The 17,701-nt window shown below is 49.3% G+C and overlaps 1 protein-coding gene and 1 long non-coding RNA gene across 8 annotated transcripts in view; one reads left to right on the top strand and one right to left on the bottom strand.

Annotated features, from left to right (window-relative positions):
• The window catches only part of LOC102556038 (uncharacterized), a 34,284-nt gene extending 20,914 nt beyond the window's left edge, over positions 1–13,370 (bottom strand). For 2 of the 3 annotated variants that reach the window (XR_015620886.1, XR_015620885.1), the window contains exon 1: positions 13,169–13,366. This is a non-coding gene — a long non-coding RNA (uncharacterized LOC102556038). Of the gene's footprint in view, positions 1–13,168 lie in introns of all 3 variants that reach the window. The other variant, XR_015620887.1, reaches the window with a different exon arrangement.
• Positions 11,736–17,701, top strand: part of Ptpn3 (protein tyrosine phosphatase, non-receptor type 3) — a 118,892-nt gene continuing 112,926 nt past the window's right edge. For 2 of the 5 annotated variants that reach the window (NM_001100754.1, XM_087549723.1), the window contains 1 exon segment: positions 13,110–13,198. The gene's annotated coding sequence lies outside the window, so the exon portion shown is untranslated. 5 annotated transcript variants of the gene reach the window in all.

Genomic DNA, 17,701 nt, shown 5'->3' with positions numbered 1-17,701 from the left:
AGCCCCTTCAAAACACAGTGCCTGGAAGTGGGCACTGGTTTCTTTTTTATTTCTTATGATTCAGTGTGTAGGCAGGCAGCTCTAGTAATCTGCTTGAAGTTGCATGCTGGGTCTCTCCCCACAGAGAAGTTAATCTTGGCTTTCTTTTAGTGTTGAGGGAGGAGCCGGGGGTCTCTTACACGTTCAGCCCATGCACAAGCAAGGTACTGCCAGTTCCTGCTAGGCTTCTTCCATGGGTGATGTCTCAGGGGTTTCCCAAGGCCACTGGTCAACTCAAGATGGCGCCATGCTGAACCCACCATGGGAGAGAAGGACAGGTGGTGTGGACCCCTTCGACTGTCACTATTAGAATGTGTCAGCTATTCTGGTAAGCTCCTGATCCAGAGTCTGTTTTGTGTACTCTCTCTCTTTCCTATTTGGGATCTGGTGGATATGTTAAGCCCTCCCCTGGCTCCTGGGGATTCTTACCCATGGCCATGTAAGAATCTTCGCTGGGCTGCTGTCAAGGAACCACTGCCAGGGAAGCATCAGGACATGCTGGCCAGTGCTATAGTCACCCTGAGTTAAAGACATTCTCCTGTGTCTTTGGGGCATTTGTTTCTGGAGCAAAGTTGTGTGTGGGAGAGAGAAAGAGGGAGAGAGAGAGAGGGAGAGGGAAGGAGAGAGAACACATATGGTGCTGTGTTGTGGGTCTGAGACTGGAACTCATGTTGCCTTGCTTCTCCCCTTCTAGTGGATTGCATGTGCACAACTATCTCCGTTTACAGTGTAATGTTGTGAGTGCAGCTTTGTGTCTTATGATGTTCACCTAAACTGCACCACTAAAAATGCCCCACGCAATCACAACCCTTGCCAAATAACCGAGTTACAAGATAAGCAACGAGACGCGCTATTTTAATTTTCCCTCAGTCACTTGGTTCCTATCTCTAGCTATTATCAGCCATGCTGTCGTGACTCACTCAGTACAGAAGTCTTGATCTGCACTCGGATTTTTTCTTTCCTTCCTGTGAATGTACTGAGTCCCTGTTTTTACCCCCTTACATTAATGTAAGGTGTTCAAGGTTGCTTCGGTGTTCCTCAGTGAATAGCTGAAGAGACCGTTTTCTTCCGCACAGATGAGTGCTTCCCTCTGCTCCAGTGAAAAGCTGGCCCGGCACAGCCAAGCCTTTCAGAATGGGCCCGTTTCCTCTTGTTTGGTTTCCTCTCAGTTGACCGTCCTCATCTGTCCCCGTTTCCCATGCGAGTACACAGGACAGCCTAGCTCGGTTGGCTTTTCCTCAATTTTACCACAACTGGAGAAAACTATGCATATTCCCACGGTCGCCTTTGTCCAAACTATGGAAAACTGGCCTTTTCTTTACTCATAACTGGCATGGGCTGTGTTTGGGTCAGGAGCCCAACACAAACTACAAAGAGTGACCTCAACCCAGGGAACTTGAGAAACATCTAGATAACACTGTTAGGAATTGTTCCCTCACATGAACTGGCGTTTGAACTATGCACTGGTTTTATGTACATTCTTTTATATTACTCAAGCTAATGTAATGGAAAAAACTGCATTAGCATTCATAAGCCAAAGACCTAGCTTAGAGATGGGAGTGTAGCTCAGTGGGTAGAGTACTATCCTAGCTTAGACAGGTCCTGGGTTTGCTCCCTAACACTGCATATACCAATCGTGGTGTGGTGCTGCATACCCGTGATCCCAGAATATGGGAAGTGGAGGCAGGAGTATCGGAAGCCTAAGATCTTCCTTGGCTACCTCACATGGTTGGGGGGTAGCCTCAAAGATACGAGACTTTAGTTCAAAGACAAACAAGAACACACAACAAATTCGGTTTGACTAGAGCATGCCAAAAGGTACTGTGGCGCTGGGAGCACAGTTCAGTGACTGTGTGCATAGTTCAGTAGTAGAGAACTTGTTTAGCATGCCGAGACCAAGAGTTCAATCTCCAGCATCAAACAAAATATGCTAACTGAGGGTTAAAGAGATGGTTCAGTGGTTAAGGGCAAAAACTGCTTTTCCACAGAACCAGAATTGGTTCCTAATCCCCACATCCACAACCACTGGCACCCTAACTCTTCTGACCTTCAAGGGTGCCAGCACTCACCTACATAAACACATAGACCACACACACACACACACACACACACACACACACACACACACACACACACACACAAATAAATGAGAGTTCGCAGTTGACATGACAGATTGACACAATTGTATATAATGTGTTGATGTGTGAATTTGGGGAATATAAATGCGGGAGGAGGGGGGTCCCTTCACCTACCCGTTCAAACAAAACAGATCACTACAGACTGTGCAAGAAGAGAGAGACCTAAAAGCCAACCAAATGTGCTTACCCAATAGTGTGAAGGTGAAGCATTGTCACGGGGGCTGACAGAATTGGACAGCTTCCTGTGGTTGTGACTGCTGTCGATTCTAGACTGCCATGAATGAGACACAAAAGGATTTTTACCCTCTCATTATCGCCTGGCAGTTCTGATGAGGATTTTACCGGCTGTGTTATTGTCTGTCCTTCTGTCTGAAAGTGGAGGTTACAGCCCCAGAGCCGGTTTGAAAACACCTAACTCAGCAATGCGGGCAGCTGATGAAAGGGTGTGGCCTTCACCTGCGGGTGACTCTGTTGTGGAGAATGAATGGGTGGGGAGCTGGGGAGCTGTAAAGCCCTAACTCCTTTGGCTGCTTCAAGTAGGCAAGACATTGAGATTGCATCTAGACACCCAATCCAGAATTTTTTTTTCTGCCTTTCAGGGGACATTACCAGATGCATTTCATCCTATCTCTCTACATCACTGCAATCTGGCTAATGACTGATCACTGAGCAAGCCAGATCCTAAAAGGATTTTGACCAAGGACTGTTAGACACAACAGAACTCCTTTTGTTCAAGGGGGACAAGCAAACATGAGCTGGCACGTGGGTGCTGGGAACCAAACCTGGTTCTTCTGCAAAAGCAACAAGTGCTCCTAACAGCCCATCCATCTCTCTAGCCCCACCATCAAGGGAGGGCAGGTATGGCAGCTGGAATATGGAGCACCTACCTGGTCCCGTGGCATCCATGGGCAGGAAGCAGAGAGGGATGAATGTTGGTATTCATCTGGCTTGCTCTTTTCGTTTTGGTCTGAACCCCCAGTCACTGGCTTAAGATGCCCGCACTGAGGGCAGGGCTTCCTACTCAATTAACCCAGTCTAGAAATTCTCCTACAGATATGCCTAAGGTTTGTGCCCTTGGCGATTTTACACAATCACAAAGTATGAGCCCTTTTTGAAAAACAAAACAAAACAAAAACAGGGCGGGGAGGGGGAAGGGGGGGAGACAGTCACAGATCCCTGGCATCAGGAAGAACTTTTAGGGGATTTCCAGAAGTCTTCCAAAGGGCAAATGCACATTAATAGTAAAACGAAGATCAAACAAGGGTGTGAAGTAGATAAAAGCACCCAAACACCCCACACAACAGGAGGTTAGTGGACTTGTGGCCAGTGAGGACCCTCTGGGAAGGAGGAAAGCTTGGAGGGGAGAGTTAAACCCAGTGTGACCTCAGCCTTGGTGGTCTGAGTCCTTGCAGAAGGATGATGTGAGTAGCTTTCATTCCTCAAAGGGGAAGCAAGCAAGACACTTGGGCTAATGCTCGGGCTGCAAGGACCAAGGCTGTGGTGATATCAAGGACCTGAGAGAAGCTCGAGAAAGGTTGCTGTGGTTTGAGTTTGGTTTGTTTCCTCCAAAACTTGTGTTGAGACATGATCCGATGTGTAGTGATAATGAGAAGTGATGGGGTCTAAGAACTGACATCTTCCTCACAGGATTGGCTTAGTCATTGCCCCCTTCCCACCCCCACAAGAACTGATGATACAGTAGTACTATATGCCTGTAATCCTGCATGCTACCCAGAAGGCTAAGGTGGTAGGAGGAGTTCCAGACCAGCCTAGGCTACAAAGCCAATTCCAGGCTACTTTGAGACTTTGTTATAAAACAAAAGGAAACAGCAGATGGGTTGTGCTGGTGCAGACCTTTAATCCTAGCACTTGGAGGCAGAGGCAGGTGGATCTTGAGTTCCAGGTCGCACTAGTTTACAGTGTGAGTTCCAGGACAGTCAATGTTACAGAGAGAAACCCTATCTTGAAAACCAAGAAGGAGAAGGAGAAGGAGCAGAAGGAGGAGAAGGAGGAGAATGAGGAGGAGAGAGGAGGAAGAGGAGAGAGAGGAGGAGGAGAGAGAGGAGGAGGAGAGAGGAGGAGAGAAGAGGAGGAGGAGAAGGAGGAAGAGGAGAAGGAGGAGGAGGAGGAGGAGGAGGAGGAAGAAGAAGAAGAAGAAGAAGAAGAAGAAGAAGAAGAAGAAGAAGAAGAAGAAGAAGAAGAAGAAGAAGAAGAAGAAATCAGCCAATGGTTATAAAGTAAGGCAGCCCTAACCACTACCCTGAATGGCCCTCTTCTCACTTTTTCTGATGTGACTACTGGAGAGCTGCATCTTGGGAAGCAGAGCTAGGAATGAAGAAGCACCATTTGTGTGCAGGGTTCTCTGAAGCACTGCTTGGACATCCTGTCAGGGAACCCTAGAAGCCTCATCCAGCCATGTCCCTTACGTGAAGATGATGTGCCTTGAAAACTCGGCTGTCCCCCACCGAACATGAGCCCTTTAACTTCACGTGTGACTCATGTTTACAGAGGCATCGCTGGACGGCTTGTTTGTATCGTGATGCAATGGATGAGTGTCCTATGGAAAAAATGAAAAAGCCATCCCAGCAGGACGCCAGGGCGCAGTTGAGGAAATCCTGTGATGTGTCATCTGTGCAACGCTAGAAGGTCACCAGAGCACTGGGCGGCCCAGCAGCAACTCTGTTCTTGAAATGTCACCAGGAGGTGGAGCGCAGTGTTCTGGGCACAGATCAAGTTTCTGGTGTCTCAGGGATGAACTGGAAAGCCAAGCGAGCCGAGTTCTCGGGAGATGCCTTTGCCTGCATGTAGTTCCCACAGAGGCCTGGGCACCCGTGTTCTCCCACTGGCTTCTCCCACCACAGTGCTGGAGCTGCTGTCAGGAAAGCATCATTCCCGACCCCGAGGTGACTGTGGCCGTTTCTCTTTTATCCTCATCCAAAGCTCTGTTTCCTGTTCCACCCTCCAACCATGTGAGTTTCCACTGGGAGTTAAGAGGGCTTGAGGCAGGGCACCCTTCCAGCACCGTCTCCATGACTGTGCCCTGATGTAGCCTTGGCATGTCAAACAACTGGTGCTTTGCTCTTGAATAGTGGAAACAAAAAGCAAAATAATTTTACGAAAAAAAAGTTTCACATTCTTCCATGAGACGCAACACCTTTATTGTTAAATAGGCTGGAGATCACATGGTACAAAATTCAGAAGACACCAAAATGTTTAGGGTAAAAGGTAGACATTCACCCTCCCTTCACTGACTGGTCCAGTTCCTCCTAGCGAGGTAAGGGCCTCTCTGGGCTGTATATCTTACCTACTTTAATATGTTTATTTTAAGGTCTACTCCCCTTAGTAAACGTCACCCCTGTGATTACTGCCCTCATCACTCCCTTCAGTCTTGTCACATGATTAGCTGCTATTGGCCTCAGGAGAGAGAGCCAAGGTCAAGGGCAGAGAGCCTGACATCTGGAAGTCTTGTCTGTAGGGGATACCCAGTCTCCATCTCCTTTTCCTTTACCCTCTGCCCTTTTGTTTGGTGAGGTTAGAGTATGGCCAGGACACCTGAGAAACCATTCTCTCAGGGCTCTGGAAAGTGATAGTACCCATTTCAGGAGAGATCATGGCTTAAACATGGCAGCCATAGCTCAGGCTTCCTTCCTCTGGTTTCTCTTTGTCTTGGTTTCCAAAACCTCAGTACATTAAGTTTCCAGAACAGGACCCCAAAGTCCTTCAACTTACACTTTTGCTTGTCCAAACAGCAGCAAATTCACAGGGTCAATTACAATCTGGTTCTATCAGCTCTGAGATTCATCCCTGAGGGGCCTGCTCAGGCGTTCCTGAAGGCTGCAAGCATTCTGAGAGAAATGGTCAATGCTGCCTCTGCCTAGAAGGACAGTCTGAAGGGCCGGCTCACCTTCTTGTCAGGGGCAGCTGCTACATGACTTTCAACTCTTTATTTGAATCTGTAATCACTGTGAAGTAGACCAGGAACAGCATTTACCTCTGGATGTCTTGACAGGGGCATTTAGCTGACAGGAAGCTGGCCATCTCTGACTGGAGAGCAGAGTCCTTCCAGGGGTGGTGGAGAAGGCTCTTGTCTTAGGCCTCAATGGTCTCTAACTTGTCTGCCACTTTCTCCATGGTTTCAGGCGTCCTTCTTGTATCCCCCAAGTGTATCGGGATTGGCTGCTTCCCCTGTTAGAAGAGTCTGTTCCTAAACCCTGTGTGAATAACTCCCTCTTATTCTTTAGGTCTTTGTTTAAGTGATTAAGTTTCTCAGTTCTGTTTAAGACTGCTGTCTACAGTATCCAAGGAGGGCCTTAAACCACTATGCAGCTGAGGATGTGACCTTGGGTTTGGGTGGTTTTTGTTGTTGTTTTTTTTGAGACAAAGTCTCACTGTATATTGCTGGTTGGCCCAGAACTTAGGGAGACCAGGATGACTTTGAGCTCACAGAGACTCGCCTGCTTCTGCCTTTAGGGTGCAGGGATTAAAGGGATGTACCACTCTGCCAGGCAAGCTTGACTTTTGACTCTCCTACCTCTCTACCTTTGAGTGCTGGGATTATAGACATATGCCTACTTTGATGCAGAGCCGGGCTGAGAAAGCAGTAAGTAGCCCTCAGGCTTCAGAATGCCTCGTGTGTGGTGACCCCAACCATAAAATTACTTCTGCTGTTACTTCATAACTGCAATTTTGCTACTGTTCTGAGTCATAATGTAAACATATGATATGCAGGACATCTGGTATGCAGCCCTGCAACCCACAAGTTGAAAGCCACTGAAATAAGGCCTCGTGCACATTAAGCAAGCTCTCTAGTGGCTGAGCCATTGCCCCAACACTTGCTTATTGTTCCTCCTATCTCCCTGCGTCAGAATACATCTCCCAGAGGAGAGGGAAAGCTGTTTGTTTTGTTCACTGTCACTGGCTTTTCTCAAACATGTACAGCAGTACCTGATGCACAGTAGGTGCCCCATAAATACTGAATGAACGCTCTACGTTTGAGGGGTCTTGGAGTTGATGAATATTTCTTTACTGATACCTGACCACTTCCTCCTTTCTCTTTTCCTGGGTCAAGGACCTGCCACCCACAGCCACCACAGGGCAAAGGCCTGCTTGGTTCTCCATGGAAAGCTTCTCTCTTCTTGTATGGGTATCACCACTCTTCCTCCCTTTCCACGTTTCTTTCTCTTGCCAACATTAACACTTGCTTTATTTCCCCCCTGACAATAGAAGAAACCAAGCTTCCTGTAAAATGAGAGCCTGTGAACGCAAAGGACATCTTTCATATGCATAAGATACCTTCTATAGCTGCTTTTGTGCCCCTAAATGCAATAGTGAGACCCAGCCCCATTCGATTCCTTGCTCATTAGTCTTCCTCTGTACACCCATTGGGTTGGAATACAGGAAGCTGCTCGTGTCCAATCATTCTGACCCACGCAATGGCAACCTTCTGTGGTTCAACCTGGTGATTTTATTCTCAGTGGAGGCCCTCCAAAGCACAATGCCATAAGCCTTAATTCTTTTCACGTGCTCCATCAACACCACTTACCCGTCCCCCTCTGTTCTGGAACCCCTCGTGAGCTTGCATCAACAGCACAAATAATTCATAAGCATTAGCAAGTCAGCGGGGAGCCCTGCCAATCAATCACTGTCCAGATTTCCTGAGTCTTGATGGGAATGACTGATGGTTTGTGGTGCTTTTTCCAGTAAACTCTTCCCACTAATTCTCCCAAACAATTGCTGCTAGGCAATATCAGGCACTGGATATTCTACACAAATGGTATCTTCCTGGGGTGGCTGCTAAGACCAGACCCCTCCTCCATCAATCTGATCTATCACTAGTGGTGAACTTTTAGCCTGCTTCGGATCTTCCTCTGTCATGAAATCACCCCTCAGTTGGTTGCTTGGGGATTTGTTCTTATTGTTGTTGGATTTGGGGACCAGCACCACTGAGACAAAGAGCAAACTAATTTTTTGTTTTTAGTTTAATAGCAATAGGGCTGTTCCTGGGGCCCCTGCTTTGCTCCAGCAAACAGCAGCAGGACTATTCCCTCACAGCCGAGGCCTGAGGGGTCTATGCATTGTGTGTCTCTAGTGAGTTGTGACTCTGCTCCTCCCCCAAATGCCTTCCTGGGATACCATTTATCTACATGAGTTCCTTGGGCCTGGATCCATTCTCAAGGGCTCGGTACAGCCCTATTCAGACTGGGCCCCATTTGCTTTAGAGCTGGCTAAATTCAACGGTGAAGATTACGTGACCATCCAGAAAACCCATTCACATAAGATTGGGCGTATAGACTCTAAGATCACCTGTCATTTAGGCTAATAGAATCATGCTAATCCAGCTGCACCAGATTAAAAGGCTGGTCTTTAGTATTTTGGCCCCGAGAACAAAACAGTAACAGGAGACCAGAAGGGTAAAAGCAGTCTGCGGTCTACAGGACATATCAAAGGAGGGAAAGCAAGGCACACACAAAAGACAGACGAAAAGGACAGCCTCCTCTTCTCATCAGTCAATGGCTAGCTCCTTTACATTCGAGAGTGTGTGTGTGTGTGTGTGTGTGTGTGTGTGTGTGTGTGTGTGTATGTGTGTGTGTGTAACAGATCATAAAACCTGCTACCCAGCTAGAAAGTGAGTGGGCTTGGCTTCAGATCCCCCCCAGTGTCACCAGCCATGAACCCACTCCCAACTGTTTTCCATGAAACTGAGCTAAAAACTAACAAAATGAAACCAACTACTGTAAAGATTGGACAAAAGTTCATGGAAAACATTGGCCGCATTTGAACTTAATCACAGCAGTTTGGATAAACACAAGACGAAATTAATTTAATTTTTTGTATGTTTATTTCAGGAAGGGATTTTCTTCATTGTGTGTGTTTTTTAAGAATTCTGTTTTCTTTTTAATGATTTATCTATTTTATTTTATGTGCACTGGTGTTTTACTTGCATATATGTCAGGGTAAGGTTGTTGGATCCCCTGGAAGGAGAGTTAGAGACAGTTGTGAGCCACCATGTGGGTGCTGAGAACTGAACTCAGGACCTCTGGAAGAGCAGTCAGTGCTCCTAACCGCTGAGCCATCTCTCTAGCCCATCTTTGTGCTTTTGTTTGTTTTCTTGAGACTCCGGTCTCTTTATAGAGTCCTGGAATTTGTTATGTAGATGAAGCTTGACTTGAACTCAGGGGCAATCTGTTTATAACACTAGGATTAAAGATGTAGGTCACTATAACCAGGACTTTGTGTATTTACCGTCATGAATACAACATCAAGACATTAATCAACTTAAAAAGACAAAAAACTAAAATGTAGAAGGTGGCCATGGTGACGGATGACTTTAACCCCAGTACCCAGGAGGCAGAGAGAGGCAGAGTTCAAGGCCAGCTTGGTCTACAGAATGAGTTCCAGGGTAGCTAGAGATACATAGAGAAACCTGATAGGTTGGTTATTCGTCTGCCAGTGAAATGAGCCAATGCAAGCCAGATTAGAATACAGTAAAGGCAGGTTTACTGGGAAGCTGCTCTGGGGGTTGGAGGGATGAAGTCACTGGTCCCAAGGACCTAGGCCAGGGAAGTCACCATTGTTGGGGGGGTAGGAGGAAGTGAAAGAGAGAAGGGGTGTGTGCAGAGGAGGAGTAGAAGAGGGGGAGACAGGGAGAGATGGGAGGGAGGGAAAGAAAGAGGGAGAGAGGAAAAGAAAGAGAGAGGAAAAAAAAGGAGGGAGGGGTGGAGGGAGAGGGAGGGAGGGAGAAAGAAGAGGCAGACCAAAATGTCATGAGCCTCTGGCGGAAGGGCAGCTGGGCCTCTGGGCTGGAAAATTCAAAGTTGGGGACAGGGTATGCCAGGTAGGGACTGAAGGATGCTGGGAGAACCTGGTGGCCAGGTCTGCTTTGGTATGTAAAATATGCACCTCAGTCCGTTGTCCAGAGATCGGAAACCAAACAAAACCCTGTCTCAAAAAAAAAAAAAAAATCACATAGTAAACAGCAAAAACACTTAGCAGTTAGAATATACATTTAAGGGGGAAAATCAACTCCAACACTCCCCAAACTTTATTATTATTGTTATATATTTTTCCTTGTGTTGTTTTTTGACACAGGGTTTCTCTGTGTAGCTCTGGCTATTCTGGAACTCTGTAGAGTAGGCTGAGCTCAGACTTACAGAGATCTACCTGTCTCCACCTCCCAAATTTGGGGATTAAAGGCGTGCGCCACAATGCCTGGCTTTAAAACTCTATTCTTTACATTCTTGGTGAGTGTGCCCGTGTCACCTTTCCACAATTGTTTTGAGCTTTTTCGTTCATCATTCTTTTCATGTTGCAGCATACTTCCATAATTTTATTTATTTATTTATCGTGTGTGTGCACACACGTGGTACGTCAGAGGACAACTTGCAGGAGTCAGTTCTCTTCCACTCTGTGTGGGTCTTGGGGGTTGAGTGAACTCAGGACATAAAGCTTGGCTGCAAGTACCCTTACCCACTGAACCGCATTAGGGACCCAGCGAGATTTTATTGCAATAATTACTTCAACGAATTTATCAGAACACAACTAGTCATTACTCTACCTTTTAACATCCACTTTGTTTCCAGTTGGGTGTGTATTCTTTTATTATGTTCCGAGCTCTATTATGGTGATTTCAAATATGGAATTAAAAAATAATATTGCCGGGCGATCCTGGCACACGCCTCTAAGCCCCTATAAGGAGGCAGAGGCAGGCGGATCTCTGTGAACTTGAGACCAGCCGGGTCGACAGAACGAGTTCCAGGAGAAGCCAGGGCTACACATAGAAACACTTGTCTCGAAAAACAAGCAAAATTTTAATTAATTTAAAAAAACCTTCTAGCGCTTTTCACTGAAGTTCTCAGCTATTTTTCTAGCTCAGATCTGAGAACATCGATGAGCAGAGAAAAGGTAACACAAGGATTTATTTCAGCAGAGTAAACTGGACAGCTCTAACAATTCCCAGGTCCCTCGCCTTAGCAGTCCGAAAGTGCTAGAGAATGATGGATAATTGAGATAGGCACGTCAGAAATGAGTCGTGGGAAAGGGCTTAGTTAACTGGAAAAGATTCGTGCTTTCTGTGTGCAAAGCCCTGAATTCAAGCCTCATCAAGGGGAAAATATTTAAAGTGGACTGAATAAATTCACGTTCTTTTCCTTCAGTCCCCACACTCCCCCGGATCCAAGCGTAGGCATTTGTATTATTTAGGGCACAGAGAGCGCAAGGCTCTGGTAGCAGATCACACAGCAGCTGGTAGAGGACGTTGTGTGCAGTCAGCTGTCTCTGAATTCCAAGTCTTCCCATCATGCTTGGGGGAGGAGGGTGACCCGGCACTCCTGCCTAAGAGGTAGAAGACTGATGGCCAGGTGGGACTCAGCCGGCAGCCTAGCCAACCTTCCTAGGGGGTTCTTCCTTCCGGACGCTGGGCTCCCTAGGCTCCGAGCATGCCCAGTGCTCCCCCCCCCCCCGTCCGACTAGAGCTGTCCTGGCGCCGGAGCTCCAGGTTTTGCGAGCGATCCTAGGCGGGGCCAGGACAGTGCAGTCCCTAGGACTCCCGGCTCTGTCGGAATTCCCCGGACGCGGCGTTCAAGCAGCGCTGGCATTGGTGCGCTACCTTGGGACAGGGACTGGGACGTCAGGCACGGCGGAGGGTCTCATGGTGACATGGGAACAAAAGGTTCTCAGGATATCTAGCACCCAGGTCTTAACCATCTCTCCATCCTTTTGTTAACATATTCATTCACCAAAACGTTTTTAGTTCTAACTGGAAGCCTAGCGTCCTTTAGAGGCTGGGTCTCTTGAGAGGCGGAGCCACCGAGCTGACACTGAAGGGTGGTACTCCTTAAGGGGGAATCTAAGTCCAGAAGACAGCCGGTAACAGACTCCAGCTGCCCCTCTGCTCGCCTTTCTGTTTCACAGGCACAGAGCTTGCGCTCATTTCTACACCGGCCTTTTCGTCCCGAGAAAGCTTCCTCCTTCAGCTGTGTGATTGAATGCTATTTGTCACCTGATCTGGTTGTTCCACCAGCTCTCACCGGGCCACTCCTTAGCTTTCTTGCCTGGCCCCTTTCCCCTGTTCTTAAGAATTTTATCACCTAATACACTGCATTGTTTACGGACCTGTTTTTTGTTTCGAGAAACTCCCTTCCAAACTCCCAACAAGGGACTGAAATTTTGTCTATATATTAAGTGTGAAGAACGTAAGTAACTGTTGAATGGATGAGTGATACTGTTTAGAAGGCGATAAAGGACTTGGAGAGGAGCAAGAGGTCAGGGCTAATTTAGAAAGGTAGCTGGAAAGGTACGAAAGGTACCTGAACGATTAGAGGGCGCAGGGCACCAGCAAAGCAGAGGAAAAGGCGTCCTACCCGGAGGGAAAGGCAGTGTAAACGTCTCGAGGCGGGTCAAGTTCAGAGGGTGTGATGGGGAGGAAGGTGCAGTCTGAGCGCAGGAAGGCAGGTGTGGGAGGAGGCGGAAGAGGCCGGCTGGAACGCCGGCCACTAGGGGCCCTGAAGGCTTTGGGAAGGGCTAACCTTCCTGGCGTCCTAGGGCCAGCAAAGGAGCCCCGCGACTCCCAACTCAGCCACGGAGCCGCTGGAGTCGGCGCAACCCCCAACTCAGCCACGGAACCACCGAGCAAGGCTCGCTGTCATTTCAGATTCGTTGTGCGCCAAGCTCTTGCCATTCCTAGGCATGCAATCCCGGAAAGCCAAGCACACAGTAGGTGTTCAGTAAATGCTAAAGGGAATGGCCGTGTGCGTGAGCCAGGGGACTTGGAAGTGTGCGGGAGTTCGGCAGGTGGTCCGCGGAGGCCCGTGAACCACCCGTGAACTGGCTTGCCCCGGGCCCGCCCCTGTCCCGGGTCCCCCGCCCCGCGCGCGGGCCCATCGCGGCCACAGCCGGGCCGGCGGGAGCCGCCCGCGGGCTGCACTGGGCATGCTCAGACAGCGGCCAGGTCGCGGCGCGAGCGAGCTTCCGCGCCGCCCGCCCGCGCGACCTACCTGGGCGCCCGGCGCCCCCGGATGCTGCAGGTATGAGAGACTGGGTCCTCCGCGGGGAGGGTCGGAGCGCGGGCTGCCGCGATGGCGGACACGCGGGGCTCACCCCACCCCCACCCGGTCCGGGGCTCGGCGGACACGCGGGAGGACTAGTGGGAGTGCTGGCAGCCCTGGGTCCCCGCGCCACGTCGGGCATCCGGGGGGTGCAGGCCGGGATCACCTGGCGGGGCTGGGGCGGGGCGTGGGCGGCAAAAGGCTGGGCATTCTGGACGCGGCGGCGCGGGCGTGGGCGTGAGCTCCAGTCTGGCCGAGCCCTGGGCTCGGCGCCGAGGTATCCGCAGCCCAGCAGAGGGGGCGCACGGCTGCGGGGATCCAGCTTCCCGTAGTCCGCGAGGTTCAGCCACTCAGGGCGAATTCGCCCCAGATTGCAAAGATGGCATTTCCTGGGCCTGGCACGAACTCCAGTGCCAAACCAATCCTCCTCGTTCCGCGGGCGAGCGGGGTGGCTTCTCTGACAACTTGCGGTGACTCTGCTGCGTTGTGCGGGGAGAGAGAGCGCCCCGGAAATCCTCGCCCCGGGTTGCTGCTTCCTAAACTTATTACGAACTTGAGAGTTGCCTTTAAAAAATTCATGAGAAGTTAAGATAACTTGGCACCTGAGTGTTCCGTGAAGGTACAGGGAACTTGTGGTTGGGAAATGCGAGACCTAGGTTCAAGTTGGGCTCTTCCCCTTGGCCAGTTGGTGACCTTGGACGAGTCGTTTAACATCTCTGATCCTCCATTTCCTCCCCTGCACGCAGGCAGTAATATTGCCCACCTCGCCTGGCTGGTGGTGGATTAAGTAGGATAAATGGTGTGGAGGTGTTTGGCTCCGTGCCCGGCACAACGCAAGCGAGCAGTTGGCGTGATGTGATTTTAATTCAGTTAAGAGACCCTCGTGGCTCCCATTTCGTCAGGAAGGTAGAATTAGGCAGTCATTTTCTGGGTCTGTGTTTGTGCCCAGGAGACGTCTCCTGAGACTAGCGCTGGTGAGCTGAGAGCCTCTTGTTTAATGGCAGTCTGAGTTCAGAAACTCCAGAAGTTGTCACTCTGGCCTCACTTACAGAAAGAACTATTTTTGCAAGCTGATTCGTGTTGCAAATGTTGAAGCGGATGAATTGGAAAACCTGGTTGGGAAAAAGATGCCTGTGTTGCAAAGCTCTCATGCTTATTAACCTTATGCTCTTGGATCGGGGTCTGTTGGCGTCTCACAGCCGGTTTGAACATTCTTTGTGGTGGGTGCCCCTTGAACATTATAGAGTGCCGAACTGTGCTCAGTAGCAGCCCGATTCCAACTCTGCCTACCAGGAATGCCTCTATATATTGTCTGGGTTTGAAGTGCCTCCCCACCTCCCTGCCCTCTCCCCACTCTTCCTCCTTTTAGTAGAATCAACTGAGATAGCCTCTGCTTTCTGTGTAACCTGGGCGGGCAATGAGGATTTCGTCTGGAGGGTTTTTTTTTTTTTTTTTTTTTTTTTTTTTTTTTTTTTTTTGGTTTGGTTTGTTTTGGTTTGGTTTGGTTTGGGTTTTTTGATAACATTGAAACTTCACCTTGCGGAGCTGTGCTGGGTATGTGGATTATCTCATTTCAGCTTTACAGGTCTCCCTCTGAGACTAGTGTCATGCCCATTGAGGCTCTGAGCAGGCAACTGTACCGCCCTGGGCATGACTGGAATGGAGGAAAACCAAGGTTTCTGGTTCTGGGGGACAGAGCTTTTTCTTCTGGATAAGACTGCCATGTGTGGTGTAGAAAGGCCTTACACAGATGTCTTTCTTGATGATTAAATCAAGATCTAAGTTGTATTGGAAACTGGAAGCATTAACAATGGTAAGCTATTTTCTGACAGAGAGCAGGCCATTCAAGTTAAATATCCTAGACTATGAGCGTTCCCATAAATCCCAGCATACAGTTAATGGAATAGCAGTCTGCTGAGAATTAGAATAGAATAAAACATGCCTAATACTCTGTATTGATCTGTGTCGTCCCTGGTGATTTGTCTCCTCCAAAGACTAGTGCATGCAAATTAGACACGAATGGCAGATGGGAGGTTACTGAGGGCATTTAGAATAGCTGAGGCTTGTCTGTGAGCAAATGTTTCTGTTTGGTTGGTGCTGGGCTGTGGGTAGGCAAGACTGGTGAATAAGCCAAGGGACCCCTCCACCACAACCTGGAATCCAGGGCCAGATCTGTGATGGGCCAAGATCTCAGCTCGAACCTTTATTTTACCTGATCTCATAGCAAAGGTATGGTAGCTTTAAATATGTTTGTTGAGGTCTCAACTCCCTGCCAGCAAGACAAGGTCATAGACAGATCTTATCCCAGGAAGAAGTCGGGGTTGTAGGTTGATCTCAGTCCTAGGATGCTAATTGCTCTGCTTTTTGTTGGCTGCGACCTGGAAGTTTAATTACAGTGTTGTGCCCTCCCCGAAACACACACCACACGTATGTGAGCTAGCAGAAACAGAGACCAGAAGTAAGAGAACTTGTTGTGGCCGTCTAAGCTACGTCACAAGTCTGTGAGTGCAAGAGTCACTGTTTTCTAGAACGGGTGTACCTTGCTGGAGAAGCCCTAAGACGTGGTATACTCCTTCCTTTCAGTTCCCGGCGAACGGTGTGTTGGGAAGGGATCGGTGATTTGCGGTCCTCCTCTTGACCGTAATTACAGGGCTCACCTTCCTACATCAGTCAGTTCCTGGAAAGCAAAGCCTGGCCCTTTGTCCTCTCCTCAGACTCTGGCAGGCAGGAGTGCTGGTGGTACCCCAGTCTGGCTCAGCTAGTGGGTGTGTGGGCCAATTCTCTGGTACCTTTCCCTCATGCTGCAGATGAGGGAGGACTGGGTCATGTCAACATCGATCTTGTCTGGGCTTGGTGACCACAGGCTCTGATCTCACAGAGATCTCCTATCTTTTGGCAGAAGAGACTCCATGAAGCTCTTTGTAGTCCCGTGCCCCCCATCCCCATCTCTCCACCCATGGCTGAAATCCAGAAGTCTTGCATTTACTTCTAGACTTTCTGCACCCGAAGCCACCCCGACCTCCAAGTTACCTGGTTGTCCCAGGGCGCGCTCCTAAGCGCAGATCCAATAGCAAATGCAAGAGTTTTCTGTAAGGTCCCTAGTATGTGTCAGGCCCAGAGACTAGAAGGTGCTGCAGAGCTAGAAGAAGAACTGGGCTGTGAACTCACGCATGTGCACTTGCATATATTGTGCATCTATCCACCCATCTGTCTCCTAAGTGATTTGAAGGAAGATCAAGTTTGCCGCAGGTGATGCCAGGGGTGGCAGTCTTAGTGTGTTTGCACTTTTCTCGTTGCTGTGACCAAAAACCTGACAAAGGCAGTTTAAGGAGGAAGGGTTCATTTTGGCACCCATAGTATGGTTTACCATGACAGGAAAGTCTTTACTGCAAGGGCTTCAGTTATCCAGTCAGGTTGTGTTTTAGTTAGGGTTTGACTGCTGTGAACAGACACCATGACCAAGGCAAGTCTTACAAGGACAACACTTAATTGGGGCCGGCTTACAGGTTCAGAGGTTCGGTCCGTTATCATCAAGGCAAGAACATGGCAGCGTCCAGGCAGGCATGGTGCAGGCAGAACTGAAGAGTTCTACATCTTTATCTGAAGGCAGCTAGGATGAGGGGCTTAAAGCCCACGCCCACAGTGACACAACCACTCCAACAAGGACACACCCATTCCAACAGGACCGCACCTTCTAACAGTGCCATTCCCTGGGCCGAGCATGGACAAACCATCCCAGGTTGGACACACACACAGTCAGGAAGTAGGGAGAGGCGGCTGCTTGAGTTCTGTTCACTTTCTCCCTTTTATGTAGTCTGGGGCCCCGGGTCAGGGGATGGTACCGCCCACCTTGTGAATGGTCTTCACACCTTAATTTAACCTATCTAGAACGTGCCTGGCAGTCAGGCTTCCCTCCTGGGTGATTCTAGGTCCTGTCAGGTTGGAGGTCCTTATTAAGCAGCAAGGGTATCTGTCAGGAAATACACAGGGAAGGGTGCGGCTTAGCCCTTGGATTACGCCTCCAAGGTGGTCAGCATTCAGAGTAATTGGGGTGCTCTCTAGTTGCTGAGTTAGGCAGGCCTCGCTGGGTTTTCTTTCTTTCCTCTGCACTGGAGTACCTCGTGCCAGAGAGGCCTCTCGGTGTCCCTTATTCCAAATTAGTATGGTCTTTCCCGGCCACCGGATGCTGCCTGAGTCCTTGCAGCCACCCTCTGGCCATATTGCCTCTCTGGGAGGCTGCTTGGAAGGCAGGTGAGGGCCTCCCTCAGCAGGCAATGCTCCCCCGGGTGTAGACAACAGAAGTGCCTGCGGGCAGCTACCAAATAGGAGATCACAGGGAAACCTGGTGGCCCTGGGCTTTTCTCCTTGGTACTGTGGGCTCAGCTGACAACGTTTTTCTGAAATAAGGCCGGGCTCCATCCTGCGAAAGAAAAAGAATGTCGGCGCAGACGCTCTCTGTAAGGGGAGGCCCCGGAGGTTTTT

The sequence above is a fragment of the Rattus norvegicus genome, chromosome 5 (assembly GCF_021556685.1).
Source record: "Rattus norvegicus strain SHRSP/BbbUtx chromosome 5, alternate assembly SHRSP_T2T, whole genome shotgun sequence".
NCBI classification, from domain to species: Eukaryota; Metazoa; Chordata; class Mammalia; order Rodentia; family Muridae; genus Rattus; species Rattus norvegicus.
Note: the sequence above shows the minus strand (reverse complement) of the source record. Positions and strands in the feature narration are given on the sequence as shown.